At 37.0% G+C, this 24,487-nt stretch overlaps 1 long non-coding RNA gene across 1 annotated transcript in view; it reads right to left on the bottom strand.

Moving 5' to 3' along the window:
• The window catches only part of LOC107317182, a 61,135-nt gene extending 38,934 nt beyond the window's left edge, over window positions 1–22,201 (bottom strand). Inside the window, exon 1 of the long non-coding RNA XR_001556766.2 lies at window positions 21,817–22,201. This is a non-coding gene — a long non-coding RNA (uncharacterized LOC107317182). The remainder of the gene's footprint in view (window positions 1–21,816) is intronic.
• Between the last annotated feature and the right edge of the window lie 2,286 nt (window positions 22,202–24,487).

Raw genomic sequence — 24,487 nt, 5'->3', positions numbered from 1 at the left:
TATTTGAGCCCCAACTCATGAAAGCAACGTTTTTGATGATATGATCAAAAAACTATTTTTGGAAAAGCCACAAGATGGGAATGTGCAACGATGAAACTGGGCTTTTGTTAGATTTAATCTTCTCTAAGAAGATAAGACTTTTAAGTTTTTATAACTACCATGCTCCTTTCCAGAAATGTTATTTCACATTGGTAAACCAAATACAATATGACCAGCTAATAAGTGATTTGTTTTGTTTTTGTTTTCTTTAACACCAAGGCATCTAAGGAGACAAAATAAAGATCAGGAATACTTGCCTTTTCTACTGCTTTATTTCTTTCTTACAGAAAGTTCTATTCTCTTCAGGAAATAGTTAGTTTTGGTTTTGTGTTGGTTTTTTTTTGTTTGTTTGGTTTGCTTTCTTGCAAGTGTTCATCCTTCATTAGCTTCTATACTTGATGCTGGTGTAGTAGACATCTTCATTTATGATGCAGGATGTGAGTTTTATTAAATAAGAAAACTTCAAACTTCACACTTTTTTCTAAGCTCTGTGTTTTCCTTGAGTATGGTTAGCACAGCACCAGGAGCTGATACAGCCGAACCTGTTTCATGAGTTTCATTTAGTAAATCAGTATGTCAAGCAGTATTTTGTTGTATGCTGTGTGTCCTGCTTCTAGGCAGTGTTGCATTGAATGCTTTTAACTGCTAATTAATTTAGCATATGTAGACATCACCATGCTCATGAAACATGTCTTTAAGTTAGAACCTGAAATACTTTTTTCAGTGATTTTTGTTCACCTTTTTTTGCTTCCAGAATGGTAATCTGCATTTCACCTGCAGGAAGGTTAGAGTCAGCAAACAAAAAAAAAACAACCAAAAAACAAAAAAACCAACCCCAAACCAAAAAACTCTACCAAAATAAACAAACCAAAAATGTACTGCAGACCTACAGTGAATCATAGTTGGCTGAAAGAGTTTGGACTCTGGCCCTGTTCCTCCTCCACGAGTTGCTCTGATAATGGTGACATAACAGCTCATGCCCTGGCAAACATTACCAGTGCTGCAGGTACTGTAGCCTACTGTAATGACATGTTGGCTCACTGATGAGGTCTTAACAGTTCATTTATAACTTGATTAACTAAAAAAACAAAAAACAAACAAACAAAAAAAACAAACCACCCATCTTTTAAATCTGTTTCTAGTGAAAACACTGCACATCACAGGACCTACTGAGATGTAGCATTGTAGAAGAGCACTCTGGCTCTTAGCATTTGCAGCCTTCTGTACAAAACATATATCTGGATTTCTTAGCTAACTGAATCCAGCCCTGTGTTTCTGTTCTTATTTGATTTCAATGATGCTTTATAGCACTTTCCTTAAAACTATATAGAAACTATTCAGTGCCATAAAAGGAAATCTATACCTATTGACAATCTAAATTTCAAGAATGATCTGACTTATGTAAGAAGTAGGGAGCATATTATTTTTTATATTTCACTCTAGAGATGTCTAATGTTGATGTGACATGCCACAAATTATATTTGTGCCCAGAAGTAACTTTTTAATCTTCACCTACCACGTCCAAGCACGCTGCCATGTCATTGACTTGCATGCTGCAGAAGAATATGTATTTGAGTGTTTGTATAGTTCTCTTTTCAAACATGGTAATTTTTCCAATTTGAAATGTTTTTGTCTTTGTGAAGAAATAGCTATATGTTTTGTTGGGCAATATATATATATATATATATATGTATGTGTATATATATATTTATATAGCATTCTAATAACCAGTATTCCTTAATCTTCTGAGGTATTTGCTAGTGTCAGAGATCAATGGAAGCAAATCCATTACACAATTGACAGTGAGGAATTTCTTTTATGGAAACTGTCTTAAATTTTAAGATAGGTCAAAATGTCCATATGGGATCTGTACTTATTTGGAATAGTATGTTCATTTCACACCTCAAATAGATGAGTCTTCACAGAAAGTAAAGATTATGAAAGATTATTTCAAGTGTGTACTTGTCTTTCTTACAAGAGATCTAAACTGGAAGGTGAAGGTATCAGTGGTGACGAGGCTGTTCTACCTAATTCAGAAGAAGCTTTGTGTTTTCCACCATGAGAAATCCACTGAGCTAGCTGACATCCAAACAACATATTTTCATGGCTTGGGACAGGGCAGCATACTATATTTTCTGTAATTGTTGAAGATAGTTTTCAACAACAGTAGCCTCCTTTGAGCCTTCTTAACTGTAATGATCAAGGCTTCAAAAACTTAGGAACAGGTTATTGAGTATCCTTTGTCAAATACTTTAGCTCTTTATCTTGTCTAGTTTGCTCCACATGTCACTTCTTTTGTGAGGGCAAAATCTTCTGGTAGCAGCAGCATTGTTTTAAACACAGAGCTGACTCTCATTTCTTTTCCTCTCCTGCTAAAGCTCTATTAAATATCCCAAAATTAATTCTTTCTCTCTCCTGACTAAATTTGCATACCCCTTTAACAATTGCAATTCTCTTTACGTATAAAATATGAGGTGGGTGTGGATTGGGATGTGCTGGCTTTATTATTATAGATAACTGTGTAATCTGAAAGACTTGTTAGGCATTATTCTGTTATTGTTAATTGGTTTTACTGGATCTTTAATTTGAAAAGTTGGCATAAGTATTTGCACATGTTCATAATGGACCAACAGCTTTTTACTAAAAATTATGCATTAGGTATTATTCTACACAAAATATCTTGCAAGATTTTTCCACAAATTGTTCATGTCTGTTAATTATCCATTATGTTTGAAAATTTTGTTAAAAGCAACTTTGAGTTACTTCTGATCCATTAGATTAAACACTTAATAACTTAATGGGAGGCCACATTTTTGTGCCGGCATGAAATTGAGAGGAAGTAACATGGCTCTGTATGTTGAATATACACATGGCCTCTGAATGCTCGTTTCCCAACTTATATGAATTCTTCATATACAGAAATGAATCACTGTATACCATTCATGGCTATTTTTTAACTGGGAAACTGATAAATATTTTTATGACCACAGGTAAGCAGAAAGCTCATTTTTTCCACCCCACAAAACTTCTACAGTTCAAAACTTGTTCTGTTCCATGTTAAATTTCAGGGAAAGTTAAGAATGAAGAGATCTGTCTAAACTGTTGATTTACTACTGAATTGGGAAAGAGCTATTTTGGAGTCAGTATATCTGTTTTTGAGGGAAAATGTCCTTTTAATCCTTAGAAATATTTTCCAAAGGAGTTTTCATAAAAATGGTGCAACTTCTTTTGAAGTGCAACTTCATGAACCGCTATTTTCCAGCTTGACAAAAAGTTGATATTCAAAGGCAGCACTACTTGTGAATTAAAGTCAAACATGAAGTGGAATCTTTTTACGTTTCTGGTGAGAAGTGGCACTTGATCCTTGAGGCAAACAACTTCTCTTCAACCTACATGACACATTACATCACATTACTAACAAGTGCACTGGCAAGGCTAGAAGATGAAATGCCACTTTCTGTTAAGTTAAAAGTAGGGCACATTTTTCCATTTCTGAAAGCTCTATCACTTCATATAGTTGCTCTTGCAAATGAAAAATGGCAATGCTCCTGTACAAAAGTGATCTATGTATTAGAGGAAAGCAGCTTATGTTGAGCAGTGTGGCACAAGAAGATGCCAAGCTTTTCTTGAGGAGAGCATGTAGCACAGTCATGAAGAGATTTACAGAGCCTCAAAAATTTAGTTATGCTAAGTGTCTCATTTTGAACTAGACAGAAGGATGAATAAAATATAATTCTGGTTGTATTTTTATTTTAGTAAGCTCAAGAAATTTAGTGATGTATATGACAAAGATATTTTCAACACCTAGATGGAAAGGAGACAAAGAGAGAACATACAGACATTTTCAGTTTTGATAATTTTCTATATTATCATCAGTATTCTGATCAGATTAATACAGCAAGATTTAAGATTGTTATATGGCCGTATGTCTATGATAAACCATATAGAGTTGCCTAGATTTCTTTGTTACTGTATTGCAGTTTCTGAAATGTTCTCAATTTCCTTTGTTTTACATTGAAATGAATATGAGGAAGCAAGCTTAATACATCTTCCCACTGTGCAGCAGTCAGGGAATGAACAGAAGGAGTTTCTCATCTTACACCACTCTGAATCTGTAACAGGAGCGTGGGTTGCCCACTGGCTTCCCCAGTAAGCTGCTCTTTCCTTCCTTAAGGAGGAGGAAATGAGGTTTATAAAAATGTTTCAATCAATACTAATAGGTTTTCTTCTGTAGATATTTCAGTGTAACCCTGATGTCTACATTGAAGTTGTTCTCCATAGGACTAAAAGGTTGTTCCATAGAGACAACAGAAAGAATGAAGAGAATTCTTTTCTTTGTTCTATGGTTTGATAAACTGCCTTGTTATTTTTTTTTTTCTTTTGTTTTAATGTCTTCGACACAATTTTATTTTTAAGGTTTTGAATTGGGGAAGTAGAAAAACAAAGTAAAACTTAAATACAAGTAATAAGATGTAGTGAAGAATGTAACTCTAGCTCACAAAGGCTTCCGCTTATAATAATAATAAAGGCTGGAATTGTAATTAGCTTTTTTGGAATGTTTTTCACTCCAGCTGCACCAGACAATACTCTCACTTGTAGTTATACATACAGACGTATCTACTTATTTTCCTTCACGTTGCAGCATGTTTGTACTTCCCTAATTGGCAGCTTGCCATGTATCTGGGGAAAACAAGATTGTATTATCAAGGGGGAGAGACTAAGATTTCACATGTCTGCTGTGCACAAATATCTTAGTCACGTTAATGGAGAAGAGATTTAAATTAAATTTAGCAATTTGGGTCATAACGCACTTAGAGCCCCCATATGGAGAGCCAGGATTTGCAAATAATCAAAAGTCCAACACAAAACTCAGGCTGCCCTTGCAAGACTTCATATTAAGACAAACTTCTAGTGCCAGTTAAAGACAGGTCTGTGTAGATAACCAGCAAGAGTAGACACATTTAATAAAGTCGCTTGTTTTTATCTTAATGTTGGAACTGAAATCAAACTGCACCATAGCTAGAAGCAAGATAAATACAAAGCACTAGAAAATAAACACTCATTACATTCTAGAACCACCACAACAACAAAAAGATTAACAGCTCACATATAGCACAAATCAGAGAACAGCTGATGAAGTAGTGAATTCTATCAGGTGTGTATTACTGGACTTACTGATGCATTGGCTCCAAGTTTATGTGGTTTAGCTAGACTAGTGTGGTATAACTTGTTTCGCTGCAAGTACTTGGAATAAATTATACCTCCCTTGAAAATCTTGTTACATGTTGCATTTCTCTTTCAGCATCATAGCTTGTTGTCGGAAGAACTAGGGAAGTGATGGTCCCCTGTACTCAGCAATTGTGAGGTTGCATCTTGAGTATTGTGTTCAGTTTTGAGCCCCTCACTAGAAGAAAGACATTAAGGTGCTGGAGTGTGTCTGAAGAAGGGCAATAAGGCCAGAATACAAGCCTTATGAGAAGCATCAGAGGAAACTGGGATTGATTAGTCTGGAGAGAGGGGAGGCTCAGAGGAACCTTATTGCTCTTTACAATCTCTCTGAATTGAGTTTGTAGCAAGGTGGGGGGCAGTCTCTTCTCCCAGGTGACTAGAGACAGGATGAGAAGTAATGGCTACAAGTTGCCCCAGGAGTGGCTTAGGTTGGATATTGGGAAAATTTGTTCTCTGGAAGAGTGGTTGATTATTGGAACAGGCTGTCCAAGAAGTTAGTGGAGTCACTGACTGGGGAGGTTCTCAAGAAACATGTAGATGTGGTGCTTAGGGGTATGGTTTACTAGGCACGGTAGTAATGGGTTGATGGTTGGACTTGATCTTAGAGATCTTTTCCAACCTTAATTATTCTGTGATCTTAAGCAAAAGCAATCAGGAGTAGAACCAATTGTAACTCTAGATTTTGTGATTTTGATGGCAAGAGGAGAAGTCAAATTGTGCCAACTACATACATGGAACCATTAAGGTTTAGCTAGCTCTCTAAATTATAGAAGTTGTTGATTTGCTTTTTCTTTTTGTAGTTCTTTTCAAACAAGTATCCTGCATGCTTTTCCTGTCTTAAAATACTACAGAAATCTAAGTCTTTTTAAAAGTGATTTCGGACAGACTTGGTGTTGCACTTAAATTCTGCTGTCTCTTTTTCTGTTTGCCACAAGCATTCCTCATGCACCAATTCGGGTGCTACAGATGATTGACAGAATTATAGAATTGTTTGAGTTGGAGGGGACCCTTAAAGACCATCTAGTCTGACTCCCCTGCAATGAACAGGGATGCCTACAGCTAGATCAGGTTGCTCAGAGTCCCATCCAGTCTGATCTTGAATGTCTCCAGGGATGGGGTATCCAGCACCTCTGTGGGCAATGCGTTCCAGTGTGTCGGTCATCCTTAAGGAGGTTCCAAGCATTTACTGTGTTAATAATTACAGCAAAGTATGGTGTAAATTTAGAGACTTTATACTTGTCAGTATAAGGAACTGAAGGAGTAAGTCTTGATAAGTAAAAAGCTGTGTCATTCTAGACAGTAATTGAATTAGACTCCCAGGACTTTCTCACACGCACTGTCTGTGATAGCTTGCCTAAATCTGTACTGCATGAGTACTCAGTCAGAACTACTTGAAAAGAGTTGAATGAAGTACTACCAAATGAATCAAGCAGTTCTCTTTTGCTTCTGTAAAACCAAGATGGTTATCAATTAACATAGATGATAGGAAGAAACTATGTTTTTAAAAACAGGAAAATTGTATCATGTTTATTCTAGTCTTGCATTTTCTAGCTGTTTTCTTGAATTAAGGAGTTTAGTAACCTCCTTGCTGTAACCAGCTATGGGAGGGAGAAGACATTTGAATGCTTATAATCTACTGATTTAACAGTAGTTGATGTGATCACCAGGAGTTTGAAGAAAACTTGCAACTGATACAGCTGAACTTCAACCCAACCTTGCTGTGAACTTATTCAGTGTCCTCCTAACAGATATTAGTGTCCATAAAGCAAGTTGGATCATTTTTATTTTCCTCCTTTACCCCTTCAGTTTCCAAATACTGGTCTGGATGGGAATAGCTAACAAAAAATTATGGGGTAAAAAAAATTCACAAGATCTCCTCACTATCTTCTTAAATACTTCTTATTTAGATGTTGGTATAAAAATCTTGCTATTACATGATCCGTGTTGTATTTCTCATCCATTTTTATCATACTTAATTTAGTCTGTGTGTTGACTGGTAATTGTGGTGACACTAAAGAGAGGATAGTTTTAAACAGAGATCACAAAATGTTGGATGGTGTAAGTTAATCTCCTTTATCATCCTCCACTGAGTTCTCTTTGTCTTTTCTCATCAGCCAAATCTTACACTGTTCTGATTCTGGTTTCACAGTTTTGAGGATGAGCCAGTCCCTCTTTCTCATCCATTTCCAGAGATTTCCAAGGAGAAATCATGTATGTTATGTTTTATTTTTGGAGGTAAGATTATGAGTTGTGATTCAGCAAAATGATTTAAAAATGACATGACCACACACACTGTGGAAGTTCTCAGGAATGTTTGCCTTGCTTCATTCCATTGAAAAGATGTGTTGTGTTTTTGTTTTTTTTTTTCTCCAAAATGCCTGAATTTGCTTCCTCATCTTCTTACTCCAACATGTAAAATCCATTCTCTTTCCCAAGTGCTCAAATGAAGCAATCTAATTTTATTAGGCTGCCTACAGGACAGTTCATAAATATTTAAGTACCTGCTTACATTTGAAGTTTCTGTGAATCTCTTTCAGCCTGAAATTAGTTGTTAACTTTTCGTAGCAAGCCACTTAATGAATATTTTGCCTTAGTAAGGATCTTTTAATAAATACAGAAAAAAACCATCCTTCAATAAATACAGTACGGATCCTTTAATAAATACTGTTAAGATCAGGGTTGCAGGACCATGGGAAAACTGTTCTTATGATGAAAAAATATATAAAAATTGTTCAACTAATAAATATTAATTGAAATTCAATTCTTTATTCAAGTGAAGAGAGGGATGAGATGTTTGTTTCAGTGTTACTGAGTCAGATTAATACTGGTATAAGGAAGAAAACTTTTTATTTAAAGAGATAGGTATGTTTTTGATCCCTGTAGAAGGTAGACTAACCAACTGTGGAAGCCAAGAGTGCCCAACTTCCATTTAATTTGCTTCATAGCAAATTTTAACATTTGATTTTAAGCAATATGGAGATAATTTAAGGAATGAAATAATTAGTATTTCCATGAAATTACATGCAAGTCTGTAATAATATCACTCATTAATGCTGTGTTTAGGAATTGTATTCTTGATTTATCAAGAGATGATGGGGGTGAGAATGAGAATTATTCTATACAAGTGAGACATCTTTGTTTATTGATTTTAGAGCAGGATAATATTCATGACTTTTCTCAGGCTATGAGAAATATGTTTTCTGTACATTAGATGTTTTGACTTTCTACTAAAAGGTTGAGTTCTATGGTGCCACCATATTTTAAAGATTAAATCCACATGGCAGTATATAGAATACAATATCCATTGTTCATACTTCTTGAATGGCTTGGAATCATGTGTTAACATGATGAAACCAGATGGGGTGTTCAAACACTAAACCCCATTCAGTACTAGCCAGATGTCTTTCCTGGAGAATGGGGGAGGGGTTCTCCAAATAGCAATTTTGTAAATGATATTAATCTTCAAATTTTGAGCAACTGATTCAAGAGAATAGTTAGTAATTTACTGTCTGCATTCAGGCAAATTTGATCCAATCTCATTTTAGCTCCTGGCTTCAGATGTGGACATTATCATCTGACTCCATATGTTTGTGGGCTATCATTCTTAACTTAATAAATAAAGTAAAACTAACCTGACAACTAAAGTGGCTGTGGTGCTTCAACTAGCATTCATACAGAAATAAATAAATAATAATAATAATTAAAAAAAAAACCCACAACAAAATGGAAGGTGAGGAAGTAGAGAATAGGTAAGTCAAAAGCAAGATGCAAAATGTTGCACTATGTTTAAAAAATATAAATGTTGCCAAATGATTAGCAGTCAGTCAATCAGAAAGGCTCTATCCCTAAACAAGAGATACAGCTCTGTGTGTAGCCATGTTTGCAGGGAATGCATAGCTATCTTCTTCTCTTTTGTAAAACAAACCCCCAACAAAAGCTCTTCAGTTATGCTACCTTTGAGTCTTACACAAATTTCACTACAGTGGGCTTGAAGCAGTGCAGAGATGGTAAATATGTTTTGACAGCTGGTGCAATCTGAAGGCTTCTTAAGGAAATGGGAAACAATACAGATCTTAGTTCAGAAATATTTGCATATAATAAGGAATGCCCAGTATCTTCCAATGTAGAATGCTTTCTTTTTTTTTTTTTTCCTTAAAGTGAATCTCATTGCTTGTCATAAAATAAAGTATGAGTTTTCAAACAGAAAAATTGAAAAGTAGGTCTTCTCCCCCACATTTCTCTTCCATGCTGTGTTACTCTGACTTATTTTACATTTGTGCAGTAAGAGAAATGCCAGCCAAATGAAGTTTCTAAATATATAATACTGTATGATAAATCTTTGGCAAGAAGGGATATGCAGTTCGTCTTCTTTATACTCATCAGCTCTTTCTGTAGAAAGCTAAGAAAAGGAGTAAGAAGGCTCAGTGAGATCTTGCAGCCAAAGGCCACAACCTCCTCTGCCATGGAAAAAAAATCTCAAATTTTCTTAACTGTTTGCTCACCCACCACAACACCCAAAGCTCGTGGTGAATCCTGAGGGTGAGGGTGTCCAGCAGGAAACGTGCTGTCTGTTCTGTGTAAATCCCAAAGAAGGGAAGAAAGGGGAAGGACGTAGGCACCACATAGTGCTTCACACAGCAGAGGAGGAAAGAGGAAGACTAGGTCTTAATGCTATCAAATTTAACTCAGTGAAGTTCCTATGGTGAATTATAAGGCCTTTAGTTTTTCATTATCTACTTATGCATTGTGGCAGTCTCTTTCCATCTTCATGTGCACTGGAAACATGTCATGGAGTCCTAACCCACAGAAGCCTTAGGGATTACGCTACTTTGGTTTAAATGGGTACTGAACTAGTTGCCACAAAACAGGCTGTGTGGGAACAGGTATACTGCCATCTTGGAAAACAGATACAAACAGTTATATAACAAAGAAATTTTTTCATGAGGATGCATGGATTCCTTTGACCTATTTCTTTCTTAGAATTCAGAATTCTTTGTCTTGTAGAAAGTGAATTTGTTCTTCAGCAGAAACTTCTTGATCCCTCTAGCTTGGATTTAGAAACAAAATGCCAGATGAGTCTTACAGTTTGAAGGTAGCACTGCCCTATATTTGGAGTCACTGAAATTTCAGGAATATATGTTCTCTTTAGCATGATATTTTGTGTTTTGAGCAAACCTGTCTTTAGTGCTGCAAGTGAGAAAGCTTGAGACGCGATTCAAATTGCACGTTGGTGATTTTCTTGCTATTTCCACTGATAACGTAAATGCAGATTTGAAATCCTAATCTGTCTTTTTCTATCTTTGAAAATACCACCTATGAACACCATTTTATCTGCATATGCACTTTGAAGTAAAAAACAAAAACAAAAAAACACCGAAAAATCCAAACAACTAAAACAAGCCTTCACAAAATCCCCATGAATCTCATACTATCCTTAGTAACATTTCTGATTTATGGTAACTAGATCCAACTTATATATTGTGAGTCCACAAGGTCCGCAGGTGGATACTAACAGGGAAGTTGAAGCTGGATGATCCTTGAGGTCGCTTTCAACCCAATCCATTCTATGGTTTTAATGAAACAGCAGATGAGATGACCAGATTGTGAGGAGCAACTCACCAAGTGAATTTCACAAGGAGAATGTGGTTTGTTTTGTGTTGTTGTTTGACCGGTTTTGTTTTGTTTTTGCTTTTGCTGGGACACACCCATGCCCTGACCCAGGCTGACTTAAATTCTCTTTTCTACACTTTCATGTCTATTGTATATTAGGAAGTAGTTTATTGGAAAAAAATCCCATCCCCCCCCACCCCCCTCCCCCCGAGTTATGTAAGGCTGAAGTATTATATAAAGATTACAGGAGCCACCTCATTTTTCATTACATCAAGTTCAACATGGAAAATAAATTTTTAAAAAATATTGATTTTGGAATGGTTGTTTTAATTTCATTTTTTCCATGTGAAATTAATACTGAAGACATTAAGAAATGATTGTAAGTTGAAGGATGACTGAAATGTGAATTCATAGAAAAAGCAGGTTCAACTGTTATTTTCTAATATTTAGGATGGACTTCTTAAAGTGTGTGAAGGCACTGATAGTTCAAAATGGCAAATGAATCTAAAAGATTATTGTCCTATTCCCATAATGGTATTTTTTCTTGCAGATTACTGTGGTGTGTAACAATTGCACCAAGTCAGTTTAGAATTTACGGAGAATAAGCTTTATGTGAGTCTTCTCTGAAAGACCTCATTTTATCATTCTAAATAGCAGACAATATTAATTTCATAGAAGAGTAAAACGGTCTAAGTTGAAGGTGAACTTAAAGATCGTCCAGTTCCAGCCCCCCGCCATGAGCAGGATTGCCAGAATTTTTTTTCTGTAGTTAAAATAGAAATGTTACTAACTTTGAAGTTTTATTAGATTTTATGCTTGTTAGTCATTTCAGCATTAATCATTTACAAGCATTAAAACTTCATCTCTGGTTGCAGTCTTGAAAAAAATTCATAGCAGCCACCTAAAGCAAGACAGTTAAAACCACTTTTTCCAGATAGTGAACTTCACAACAGTGTCTGTTTCCACTGATATAGAGCAACCTCAGATCTAAGTGATCTCGATGAGATAGTAGGAGATAAAAGTGTGAAAAATCACTTCATTCTGTTTATTTCAAGACAAGCTTTTCAGAGCTGTTTCCTTCACAGAGACAATGTCTGTTTTCAGTCTACAGAAGTAGCTGAATTCTCAGCTGTGCAAAAAATACAATTATGACAAGTACACTTGACCTTCAGTGAAATTAAGGAGAGTACCACCTGCACTAAATATGTGTATTGTAAACAGTGTTCGAAGCAAAGGGATGCAGTCTGGCTAGTAATCAAGTCCAGTTGCATAGTTTACTAGAATAAGGACATTTCAGATAGCTTTAAAGTTTTGAATTCTAATTGTAACCTACTCTTAAGGAGTGCTGATGAGTTGTTAGCAGCTGCACTGTGAACAGGAGCAGTTTTTGTGCTGAGATAATGCTGTCCAGCTCTAAGAAGAGCCTGTCATTCAATAAACAACTTTTTATTTATTTATTTTTTTCTTGGTTCTCTTGTAGTACAAATGTTAGAAATGAAATCAGGGGACATAACAAAACTGTTCTGGGACATTTCCAAGAATTTTTGATCCCTCAGCCTGTGCCTAATCCTAGAATAACTTAGTATAGTAAAATCTTGAAATAGAGGCTATTTTCTTGTATGTTTGTTTTTAAACAAACAAGGAAAAAAAAAAAAAAGAGAGAGAGAGAAAAAAGCAACCTGGCAAACTCCAAAGCCAATCCCTTTAAGACTATGTAGCAAATGAAGATTGCCTAAACTAACTCACATATAGAAGTCATAGGAAAATCAAGCTACTCTTCACGTCTGGAATCCAAGTATAATGTTCTAATACAGACCCCACACACACCTCTCAAGGAAGTTCCATAAACGTAATCTCTCATCAGACCTATTTTTGTGCAGTTATCACCTGAAGGTGTCACTGTACCTAGAATAGATGTCTAGCCCACAGAAGCCATAACGACATTTCCGCCAAAGTAAGACCTCTTGCTGCCATTCAACTCTTTCAAATCAACTCTTTCCTTCTTTACTTCCAACTTGATGAACATTTTGCAGCATAGCTCAGAGAAGAAAGAATGTGGAGTAAGTTGGTTATTTAAAGCTTTAAAAGACTAAATCATAATATCATGGTTTCTCTTAGGCATAGCTAGTTAGCGGGTGTAGCTCACAAAATGCAGCAATCCTGTACTGGAGTCTTGTGTTTCCAGTAAAGTTTATGCTGTAGTTACATGGAGTACATTTTAGTTAAGTGGTATCATAGGGTGGAGAAGTTAGGGATCTTAACATCCAAGTCCACATTTCAAGAAGGCGCTGGTTCTACAAAAGTGGAAAAAATCTCTAAGGAGATGGTATCTGGTGTATGCTTTCAGCAGCAAAGTCCAATTGCAAGTCCTCAGAAATCATAGCAACCATCTACTAAATATAAAACGAAGGTGAATAACACACATGCACGTTCTATCTTTTACATTATATGCAACGCTGACAACTGCAGAATATGCAGCATCTTCTATTTAATATGCATATTTCTAAATACCTCATTTTTGTAAATCAAAGCATAAAATTATACTGACTTCATATAATTTAGCTATTTTATCATTAGACTCTAAGAGTTGAGTTTTTCTTTAAAATTTCTGTTCAGATATAATGTATATTTTCACATAGATGTTAACGTCAGTGATTTCTGTACAAGAAATATGCTGGAGGAAAATCATCAGAAGTACCTTGTCTGTTTAGTGGCAGTGGGTTCTGGTTGTCTCTCTTATTTCCATAGCAAAGAGAATTAATTTGAGAGATCAATGAAATTGCTAGCATACATCGCTTACTCCTGCTCTATAATTCACAGTTCTGGGGAACATGCAAGAATGCTTTATCTTAATCTTGTATCTTGTGAAATAGAATTATGCAAATGGTATATTCTTTCAAACAAGCTTTTGTTTTTATTAATTTAGCATGGTAGTAACTAATAGCAGAAAAATGCATAAAATCATTGTGTGTACTTAGGATTTAAAAAAAAGAAAAAAGTTAAGCCTTGATATTGCACGTGTGTAATGAATGTTGCTGTGTAAAAGACTCTGCACTTTGCAGCATGTGAAACCTGCACAAACTTTCCAATAATGCTGAAGCACTTGCAAAAATGTTGCACCTGGAGCAGGGAGGAGTGAAGAGGGCAAAGGTCAGCATTAGGCATTAAGACACTGACTAAACAGACTTTACACTCGGTGAAAAGTCCAGACAACCCCTGCAGTGTCATCTTACAACTCTGGTTCTCTTCTTTTCAGGACACAGTAATCCATAAATACACTCAAGTCACCAGCAGCTTAGTTCTTCTCCCTGCCTCCCTCCCCCCTTTTAACTCTCATTTTTAATTCTTACATAAAGATCTGACATTTTAACTCTTTCCGCATCTCTTAAAAAACCTTGGGAACTGTCCTTCTCCTTCACTGTTGTGATTTGGTAGATTTCTCATCTTTTAAAATCATGTTTTGAAAAGTATCTTCTTTTAAAAGTGGTTGCAAGTGAACTCAAAATTATCCTTGAAAACAGAAGCACAAACTCAATATAGGCATAAGGAATTCTGTGATTTTTTAAAGGCAGTTCTCAAGCTGTGAACAACTTAAATGTGTCCTTTTTCTGTATCTTCTGAAGCAGAGTCTTTACACGAAATATGTAGTAAAATACTTGTTTTTGCAACTTCCTCTGACCTTAGTTATTTGGATAGACAAAACTAGCGTCCAATTGTGATGTTGCAAGAAAATAATCATGTTGCTTGCTATTGTTGCTTTTTTAATCCAACAAAAAAGTCCTCCCAAAATATTTCTTAAATCTGGAAGAAACATTGAGGTAAAACACAAAGAAGTGCTTGTACTTTTATCATACAATAAAGTCTTTCAGTTTTGCATCTCTTACGCTTACTAGCTAGAATCACGAGACCAAACTGATTTTAATCATTTTGCCCAATCCCATTATCCACATCCCAAGGCTTAAGGGATTGGATAGACTGCTAATATAGTCAGGAGCCTGGACAGTACAAACAGGATGGTGAAATAGCCCATCAATTGCACAAAACCACACACATTTTACTGACTTCCCCTCACTATGCACTGTGCCAGGCTGTGCTTCCACACAGGATATTTCCCTCTTGCTCGCTCCTCCCCGCCCTCTCTGCAAACCACCCTGCAGACATGCCATGCTGCCATTTTGTGGAGGTCTAGGAGCTCTTGAACAGCAGTTTCAAAAGGCAGTTGAAAGTCAATTTCTTTCATACCGTTTATGAAAATGAATACAAACATTCAGCAGCAAATGATGCTTTCTCTTTTGCATGGAGATCCATATTTGCTCTTGGGGCAAATTTTTCAGATTTTTCAGGTCCCTGTGTGTTACGCTGTGATCTCAGTTGATCACAAAATGGTGGCTGGAGAAAATCTGTGAAAGCTCATGATCAACTTTAGGCCCACTGACTTCTGCCCCTGTGCAGTGGCTTTAGAATCACTGCCCAAGGGTTTATAAAGCTGTCTGTTTAGTGCTGGCATTAGATTGTCAATACAAGTAGAAAGGTGAAACTGGGAAAATGATTTAACTACAACAAGCCAAGGGTATTTACTTTTCACTGTAAATGCAAATAGTTCTGTAGAACTATTTTCTGTAGAAATTAAAGACATATTTTAATACCATGTGTAAAGCATAGGTTGAAATTTGAGCACTGACATGGTTCACTAGATGTCCTTCTTACTTTCATAGTGAGAATACGCTCAGTGCCATTACGTGATCAGGACTTTGGTGCATAAGTACTAGCTGAAAACATTTGGGCCTCAGTTTTGGTACTGACCCACATGTGGTGCAGTGATTTGACCTGAATTTATAGCATCATGGGAATGTGGGAATGATTGTTAAATAAGCTATTACTGTACAGGAGTCAGCAGTTTAGATTTAGGCCTTGTATGGCAAAGCTTTAAGGTGAACACAGCATCACTGCTCATAGATTAGTAAATTCTGTTTACTCTATATTCTGATCTTTAGTTGGCTGTTGAAAAAATTCTGTATTTAAGCATGTGAAAACTATGTTTGAACTTTGTGAACCTATGCAGAAACACCTTTATCTATAGCTATAGACATAAGGCAGCAAAAATTACTTCATTTAATGTGCATGTGAACGTGCACGTGTGCAGAGAAAGAGAAAAAAAGGCTATTGTTCTGTTTGGAGTTTTATATGCTTTCAGAGCATCTAAGGTTGTCTTCAGGACTCTTTGCTGGGGTACCTTAATACCAACCTCACAACAATAATCATGTACTCAAAATTTGAGTTCTAGAAAGAGGATGTAGATGAGAAACAAGACAGTAGTTAAATGATTTGCCGAAGGCTACAAAGTGTATTGCTGGAGAGCTGAAACCAGACCTTTTACTACATCTGCCTGGCCAATCCCGAAGTCTGCTTTGTTTTATGTTCTCAGGCATGTTTCTTCATGCACATGTTACTTGAACTGCATGCTTGACGTACACTAAAGGCCATGTTGCCCACTGCGTTTTCTAATCTTTTTTTTTTTCTTTTTCCTACTTTACAGTTAGAAACGATTGGAACTTTAATAAAAAACAATTTAACTGAAGGACACAATGGTATCTTACCTAAATTATTTTCCAGAACTGCTTGGTAGTTTTTTTGGTTCAAGCTTACAGTGGTAATTTAAAACCATCAACTGCTCAAGCATAATATTAAATTAAACTGGGAATCGTTGAGTGAATTTCTCTAAAGTTATACAATAATAATAATACTGTTGCCAAATTTTATGCTTGTGAGGATAAAGAAAACTGTTCTGTATGGCTTTCAACTGATACACTCTTTCCTTCTTAAGTATTCTTTCTACCCACTTACATAATCTGTGGATGACATAAACATATCTGTAGGACCTTGTGTATGCTTACCATACTCTACTTGCTAAAACTTAGTGATCATGGTTAAGTCAGTCTGCAGATGATATCTCATTAAATCCCAATAAAATAGTAGGTAAGACTGTTGTGATGCAATCTGTGTGCATATTTCTATTGATAATGCTCATGAGTGACACATAAAGTATTTACAGTCTGCACTTTGCATGTAGCTCTCAGAAACAAGTGAGACCACGATCTACAACCCACTTATTGTGGGTGAGCTGTGCGTACAAAACCTGCATAGGCAAATTAACAGTAATTGAAGATTTCAGATGTTTTAAGGATGGGCACTTTGGATAGCAAAAAATATATTTTCTGTATTTTTTAATGTATTTTCTTTTTTATTTAATTACCAACTCCTTTACCTTTTCTGACCTCGTTAGAAAAGGGAAAGCAGCTCATCATGCCTTAATTCACCCACACCTTTACTTTTTTATTCACTCTTTGCTTGAGGGCTTTTATTTCTCTTGAATATTTCACAATGAAATGATGCTGAGTACCTGTTTGTCTGGTGTGTGATAGGCATTCCTTGTTGCACACATTTGTAAGAGAAGAATTTGTAATGATTATTTGCCTGAATGCGACTAGATTTGCTGCTGTACAAATAATATAAATTAAATATTCTTAATTATTTTAGCTCATGCTAGAAAAGGTTCAAGACAAAGGAGAGATTGATGCAGTGTGCCGTACAATGGCTCTACTGATTTCTCTACTGGCCCTTCCTCTGCACATGGTCAATTAGAATTGAAAATCCTGTGCTGATTTCATTCGCTGGAATTTTTAAGCAGGTCAGGAAGAAAGATGTTATTGAAAGGAAAAGTCTCATCTAAATAAGAAAAGAACACGTGGCCATCTGGTCTAACTGTACCATGCCGAAAGTCATTTTGGCTCAGCCATAGTTAGATCTTTACAACAGTTTGCCAAAATATCAAACAGAAATCTGTTTACATTAAACCACTCTTTGTGTTTTATCTATAAAAATGCAATGTGCAGTCCTCTTCCTATCTGTAATGCATGAGCTCGTTTGACCCTATTACCTTGCTGTGACTGACTGTGTTTCTGGTAGACTCTCATGTTACTTCTGCTATGTAAAGGCATAAGTGAAACAGTCCATCTTTTGAATGTTTTGGAAGTAATTTTGAGCACTTTGTTGCTATGATTAAAACTTGCACTTCTTCTAGAAGAAAAGGCTCAGACAAGCAAATGCAACAGGGGAAGTAGGAGGAGAAAACATAGGTAGGGAGGAGTTGAATTAGAAAGTAGATCTTGAAGTTTCTGTGAGTAGCACCATGGAGTTTGCACAACCAGTTAAAGGCCATAGACTGAGGTATGAGCTGTAAGATACATCAAACTTGTAAGGAATGGAGTCATAAATATGTATGAGCTTCCTCAATTGATTTGTTTTCAGCACCAGCAACTATTTAAAAGTTTAAAGAAATCAGCAAAAAATATAGGTCAGAATTTTCATATTTAAAAAAAATAAACTCTTTGTGTAAATAGCTAAATTGCCTATCTCCAAATCTTTGGTTCTTGGGCAACAGCAGCTGGAGGCTAATGCCATATTTAACAAAAGGTAGGTAGGAGTAACAAATCCTACTTAGTTAGCAAGAGTTCTTGAACACCAAGCATTGACAAAAACCAACCAACCAACCAAACAAGAAAAACACCAACAGGAGGCCTTACTAGAAGTAAAGAATAATGCACTAAATATGGATTCAAGGGTCCTGCATTCATTTGCTCAGGTTTATTATTCAACTTTTATGTGATTAGCCATTAGTTCTGCATTGACATACAATACAAACATTGCCAGTTGAAATATTCATTCAAATACAAAGTAGTATATAAATCTTCTGAAGTTTCTAGGAATTGATTTGTGTTGGATTTCAGCCCTTAGGAAATGGATAAAAATATGATTGCTTATTGTCATTACCACTTAAGAAAATAAAAGTCAGCACTTCAAAATGTAGCTGCAGTCATTATTCTGAAATACATTTGTAAAACGTTACAAATTTTCTTTGTCAAGCACAACATGCCAGAAAAAAAATAGAAAAAAAACCAAAACCAATAGAAAGGAAAGTAGCATATTAATACTACCAAACTCATGTTTATAGACATGCATCTTATAAGCATGTACTTACATAAGCATTGTGTTGAATCAGCTACTGTTATTACATATAAGGTATGTAAAATGTTCCATCAAACAAGTTTTTTATTCCTTGTTTTAAAAAATACAGCAATACAAATGTGACTGTATCTCTCAATTCATTTTACTTCATTCTTTGAAATCTCTTTCCTTGAATCTTTACCTTGCCCGTGGAATAGTGTTGTCTCTAGATGCAACCTTTTGTTTGTTCATCTCTGCTGCTAAGTAAGTTTTTGTAAAGATTCAATATTTGGGTTATCAATATTGGGTCTCTTTGTTATTTGTGTATATTAGAAGTACTAAAGAAAATACCTAAAAAGCCCCTGACTCTTATCTTTCTAGTAAGATACTTGTTATGGTGGCTAAACTATAGTTTAAGTCTTTCCAGGGAGTAAATTAGAAGCACACGTGTATAAAGACATATTTTTAGTTCTGTTCACACAAAGTCCATATTGAAAAGCAAAAAATAATCAGCATTTGTACCATACCATAATTTGTACCAGAAGGCGACACAATTCCAAAGAACTTGCAGAAAATAGGTCCACACAGCATATATTTAAAAATGAAATGGCAAAAACTGCTTTGAGTCCGCCTTGCCCCTGGGTGTCTGCTAACCCCACCCATAGCCACACCAGACAGAGGGCGACTATTTTGGGAGTGCTGCGTGCCCAAGCCCAGCTCTTACGTGGTGGCCCTGGGCCAGCAGGCAGTAGCAGGGCTGCAGCAGGGCCGGGCTGACTGCAGGGCCAATGACCGGAGCAGCCCCAGCCATGCTTCGCTCCCACCATCTGCAGACAAGCCTGCCCGTAAAGCCTCTGACTGCTGCTGGGTAGAAATCTGCCACAAAATGGTCTAGGAGTTCCTTTTAATCTCTCTGAAAGCAAATACAGAAGTGTTTCAGTATGACCGCCTTTCAGATATAGGGATCTATGCTATTTACCTTTATCCAGGGCATTGTGTATGTACAGAATATCTTAATGTGATAGACAAGAGCTGCCCAGTAATTGTGCAAGTAATGCATAAAGTTAGTGTAAAGCACTGCAGTGACTGTAAAGCTGGAGTAGAAACCGCCATAAAATCAGAAATAGTGGGACTGTAGCTATGCTGAGTGCAAAGTGTGCGCACATAAGCATGCGTTTTGTACAATGGAGTTTCTTCTTTAATTTGAGAATTAGAGTGAAGTCAAAATGGAACGAGGTTAATGTAAGGAGAAAAGGGCTGTGTTTGCCTTGAATCTCCCTGCGGCCCATCTCAGACTCCTCCTGACGTGCACATAGCAGAGCAGCAGGCTCGCCGTGCGTTGCGTGCAGCTCCTCGATTGTGGAGGGGAAAAAAACCTGGCTGGGCTCCAGCGAGGCAGCGCAGCTCTGTTGATCATTATGTCTAGCCTTCAGGTGTCTGCGCGGTGGGCGGCGGTGGGGGAGGGGAGATAGGAGTGCAGACAAAGAATAATATGGTGTATTTAAAAAAAAAAAAAAATTAAAAAAAAAAGAGTGTATGTTAAAAATTCACCTCAATATCCTTTTCTTTCTCTTTCTTTCTTTTTTCTTTCCTTCTTTTAATTTTTTTTTTTTTTTTTTTTTTTGAAAAACGCTTCTCTTAACGTTCCTATCCCCGCAGTGGGAGCAAGCAAACATCTGTCCAGGAAGATTTATTTAAACCATAATTAGTAGCGTCTGGAGTCTTTCAACAATTTCTCCTTATTGCACTTAAATTTTTTTTAAAAGAAGTCTGCTCCTCTTTCACTTAGGAGCTGTTTTCACTTGATGCTTTATTGGAGATCCAGCCCAGCCAGGACCGAGTCAGATTTCTATTGTCTTTGCTTTTCCCCCCTCTGAATGTAGTTCTCAGGATCTAACTTTTGTAGGGGGCTGGGGTGGAACAGGCAGGGGAAAGATCTTATTAAAGATCTCATGAATGTTTGGAAAGAAATACAAATCGGTGCTTCTTGTTCTGCAGTTATCGTTTGGGTTTGATTTCTTTCCCAGAGAAGGAAAAAGCTCTGCTTTGTCTGTTGCTTCTGTTTGAGAACTCTCATAAATCTTGCTCAGAAAGCAACTTGGGCTTAAGGAGATCTGGAAAGTGATTGCAATGCCTCTTACTAGGAATATTCTCTTCTTTCTGCCCCCTTCGGCCCCACTGCCCCCTCCACCCACCCTCCCTGTGGAGCCCCTCTCCCTTCCCCGCCTGCTAGGAATCAGCACGACTGCCAGTTGCAATGGAGAGGCAGTTAAAGTTGCTTATCAAAAAGCCTCTCCTCAGGCTGAGCGAGTCCAGATATTGCACGGCAGTGTTTTCTCAGTACAGCCATAATCCGCCCTGCTCTCCCCCCAGCCGCCCGCTCTCCCCCTCCCCCCGTGGAAGGGGTGGGATGGGAACCTTGCTCGACTTCATTGTTCCAAATGTAAGAGCTATTTGCCCCAAAGTGTCTTCGCTGTCTTTCATAGCTAATTATAATAACTGTCAGATGAATGCAAAGTCTGGGTTGCCCTTGCTGGCGGAGTTAAAGTTTGCCTTTATTTTTTTCCCCTTGGGGACAGATCAGGCATGATTAGACACAGAGTACAAATAAAAGTGAACAACGTACGTGTGTAGGGCTTTTTGTCTTTGTTTTTCTTTATGAACAAAGCAGCATGCTGACTCTGTCAGGAAGCAGTGTGGCATGCAGTGTGCATGCAGGCACTACCCTGGAGGAGAACTCCTTTTATTTTTTATTTTTTTTTCCTTTTCTTTTATTGAAGCATGCAAGAAATATTTCTGAATTTGAATAACAGTTTTCATACTTGTTCATCTCATTCGGAAAAGTAACCCTCCATTTGGTGCACGTAGCATTTGGACAGTTTTAAGGGATTTGCTTTTCAGGCTGAAAATAAAAATAAATAGGCTCGTACTCACAGTTTTGTTGTGCTGTGCAGGTCGCTGTTTCCTTCCGCAGACACCAGGAGAGTAAGAGGATGTCAAGGGTGCAGAATTCCAGTTTAATTCAGGAGAAATGTGCAAATATGCTTCTTGAAGTCGCCTGGAAGTCAGCCACTTGTGCTCAGACATCCCATTGCTGCTCTGCATGCTATACTATCTGCAGTTCTGAATTGAACTAAATACTGCCCATGTGAAAGACAGGGGAAACACAGTCATGTGGGACACACAAATCCACTCTATTGGCTCTGAAGGCACAACTTCAGCATTCTTGCATTTCCACCATTGGTTAACAGTTCAAGCTGAAAGAGTCTAGGTCCTCCTAGTGAGTCCGTTTTCCCTTTATGTGTGGAAGAATGACTGTAGGATTTTACAGTGACAGGATTAGTTAAGAAAGGGACTGAAGTCATCCCTTTGACTGGAGCTGGTGGGTGGGGATTGGAAGCTGTGCTTTTCTCAAGTCGACATTTTTCCTTTTTCTGCTCGTCTTCGGTGTATCAGGAAATGCTTGTAGTTAACTTAGGCAGTGCATGGAAACTGAAGTGACTTTCTCCTGGTTAGGTTTAGGGTTAGCGACTTTAGAGTGAGACAGATTGTGCAATAATTTTATGGGAATTACTTTGTTTATTCTGGCTGGCTAAAGGGTAGTTATTTTTTCTTTTCTAGGTTTTTAAGCATGGAAAGGACTGTTTTAGAATCTTCTAACTTGAGCATTTCCATCCCACAAACTAGACAAATAAATCCAGCATTTCCAAGACCTAGACCAGTAATTTGTGTGGCAATAGATTTTTAAGTTATTTAATCTCTTTCTTGGGAATATTTCAATATAATAATGTTTTATTTATCATGATATAATCAAAGTATTCTGTATGAAGCAACAAAATTTGATAAACATCTGTAATTGATGATATCAAGACATTTTGAGAATAACTAAACTATTAATATTAAATAAGAGGGTAGAAAATTGAGTATTCTTTATTTTGGTGTACTGTCATGTGCCTGATTTAGTTATGCCAGCGTGAGCGGTAATTTGAAACGGTACTCAGTCATGTGTGACATACTTCTCCAATTAACCCTTATTAAAAAGACCTTTCTCAAATCCCACATGCATATTTCCCAGAGTCACAGAAAGCAGAGGTATGACAGATTTGTCAGGCACAATGTCCATTCTCTCTTAGCAGGTTTGTTTCCAGGGCTTTGACCAGTGCTGCTTAAATACCCTACATGTGTGGCTCCAGTTGGGGGACTGCTGAACTTAGGGCGCTAATGTAGCAGCTGAAGGGTTTAACTAGGCTTGGAAATTTTCCAGAGTAAGTGCTCTATGTTAGTTAATTCATTATATGCCTCAGGAGCACACAGGGCCAAGCACTGACAAGCTACATTGCGGGTGCTTGTGCTGTGTATGTGCTCTTATTCAGCAGCTTATGCCTAGCTCTGGGTGCCAGAAGATCTTTTTGTTTCTACCAGGCTGGCCTGTTCAGACCACCTTAACACATTGCCTCTTTCTCTTTGGAGTTCACTCTCTTAAGCTATTTTTAGACTTTTATCATCACCTCGCTGACCAGCCTTGTCATCACTTAGTTGAACACCATCTTCCAGGTGTAGCTGCAAAGGATATGGGACTGTTCCTCTGCAGTCAGCCACCTGGTATTGCTGCAGAGAATCGATATGAGCTTGCTCAATATCTAAGCACAAAAAATACATATTTAAAAAAATCTTCTCACACACCTGACAAGAAGGACTTCAGAAAAGATGCTATGAGTTGAACACTGCATGTTCTACTGCCAGCTAAGAGGGCCTATTGCAAAGCCTTCTATGCTTGTAAGTGCTAAGAATATGCAGAGCATTTATTCTTTGTTAGAAGGCTTACTTTAAAAAATGCTCATTAATAATGTATAAAAGATGGGATTAATATTTTCTTTAATTGTTGGGTTTTGGCTTTGTTACTCTTCATGAAGAAAGGCAATTGTCTGGTTTGGATAAAGCAAGGCTATAGCAGTAGCATCAAAACTTTCTCTCCTCCCTCCAAAAATGTTTTTGACTCCACTGGGCTTTCACATCTGGACTCCAGAACAGTGATGGGAGAGAACTGAAAACCCTGGGAGACATTTTCTTTTTTTCACAGTGCTGGTGGTCTTCATAATTTGGTTACTTTTTTTGTTGTCGTTTAATTCAATTAAAGTGGGAAGAAATAGTAACAAAATAAACCTTACTCCAGAGAGCAGTTAAATCTTTGGTTTTAAGACCAGTACCCAGTCTTGTGTTAAATACATCTTTTTCATTAATGTTGATTCCTGATTTTAAATGTTGGAAAGCTATTTAAAGAGAGCAAACAAGCATGTGAATTCATTTAATATTGTTTCGTTGTTTTCTCAAACAAATCATGGGTGAATTTTGGGGAAACAGAGGGAATCAGAAGCAATGATTGTTTACCTGCACTTCTAAAGTCACGAGTCAAAGCCTTAGGTGATGCAAGTGGATGTGTTTGTGAATTAATACTTAGCATCAATACTGTCTTCAGAGAGAGAAATGCCTCCGTATATTCAGTGGAGATTTTGTTCTCCTTGATTAACAAACTGCTGCTTCCTCCATCATTGGATACTGGAAAGGATTTCGTAACTATAGGAGTCAAAGGATGAGAGCATGATAA

The sequence above is a fragment of the Coturnix japonica genome, chromosome 8 (genome assembly GCF_001577835.2).
Source record: "Coturnix japonica isolate 7356 chromosome 8, Coturnix japonica 2.1, whole genome shotgun sequence".
In the NCBI taxonomy this organism is placed as follows: Eukaryota; Metazoa; Chordata; class Aves; order Galliformes; family Phasianidae; genus Coturnix; species Coturnix japonica.
The sequence above is the reverse complement of the archived record's forward strand: the minus strand, read 5'-3'. Positions and strand labels throughout refer to the sequence as shown.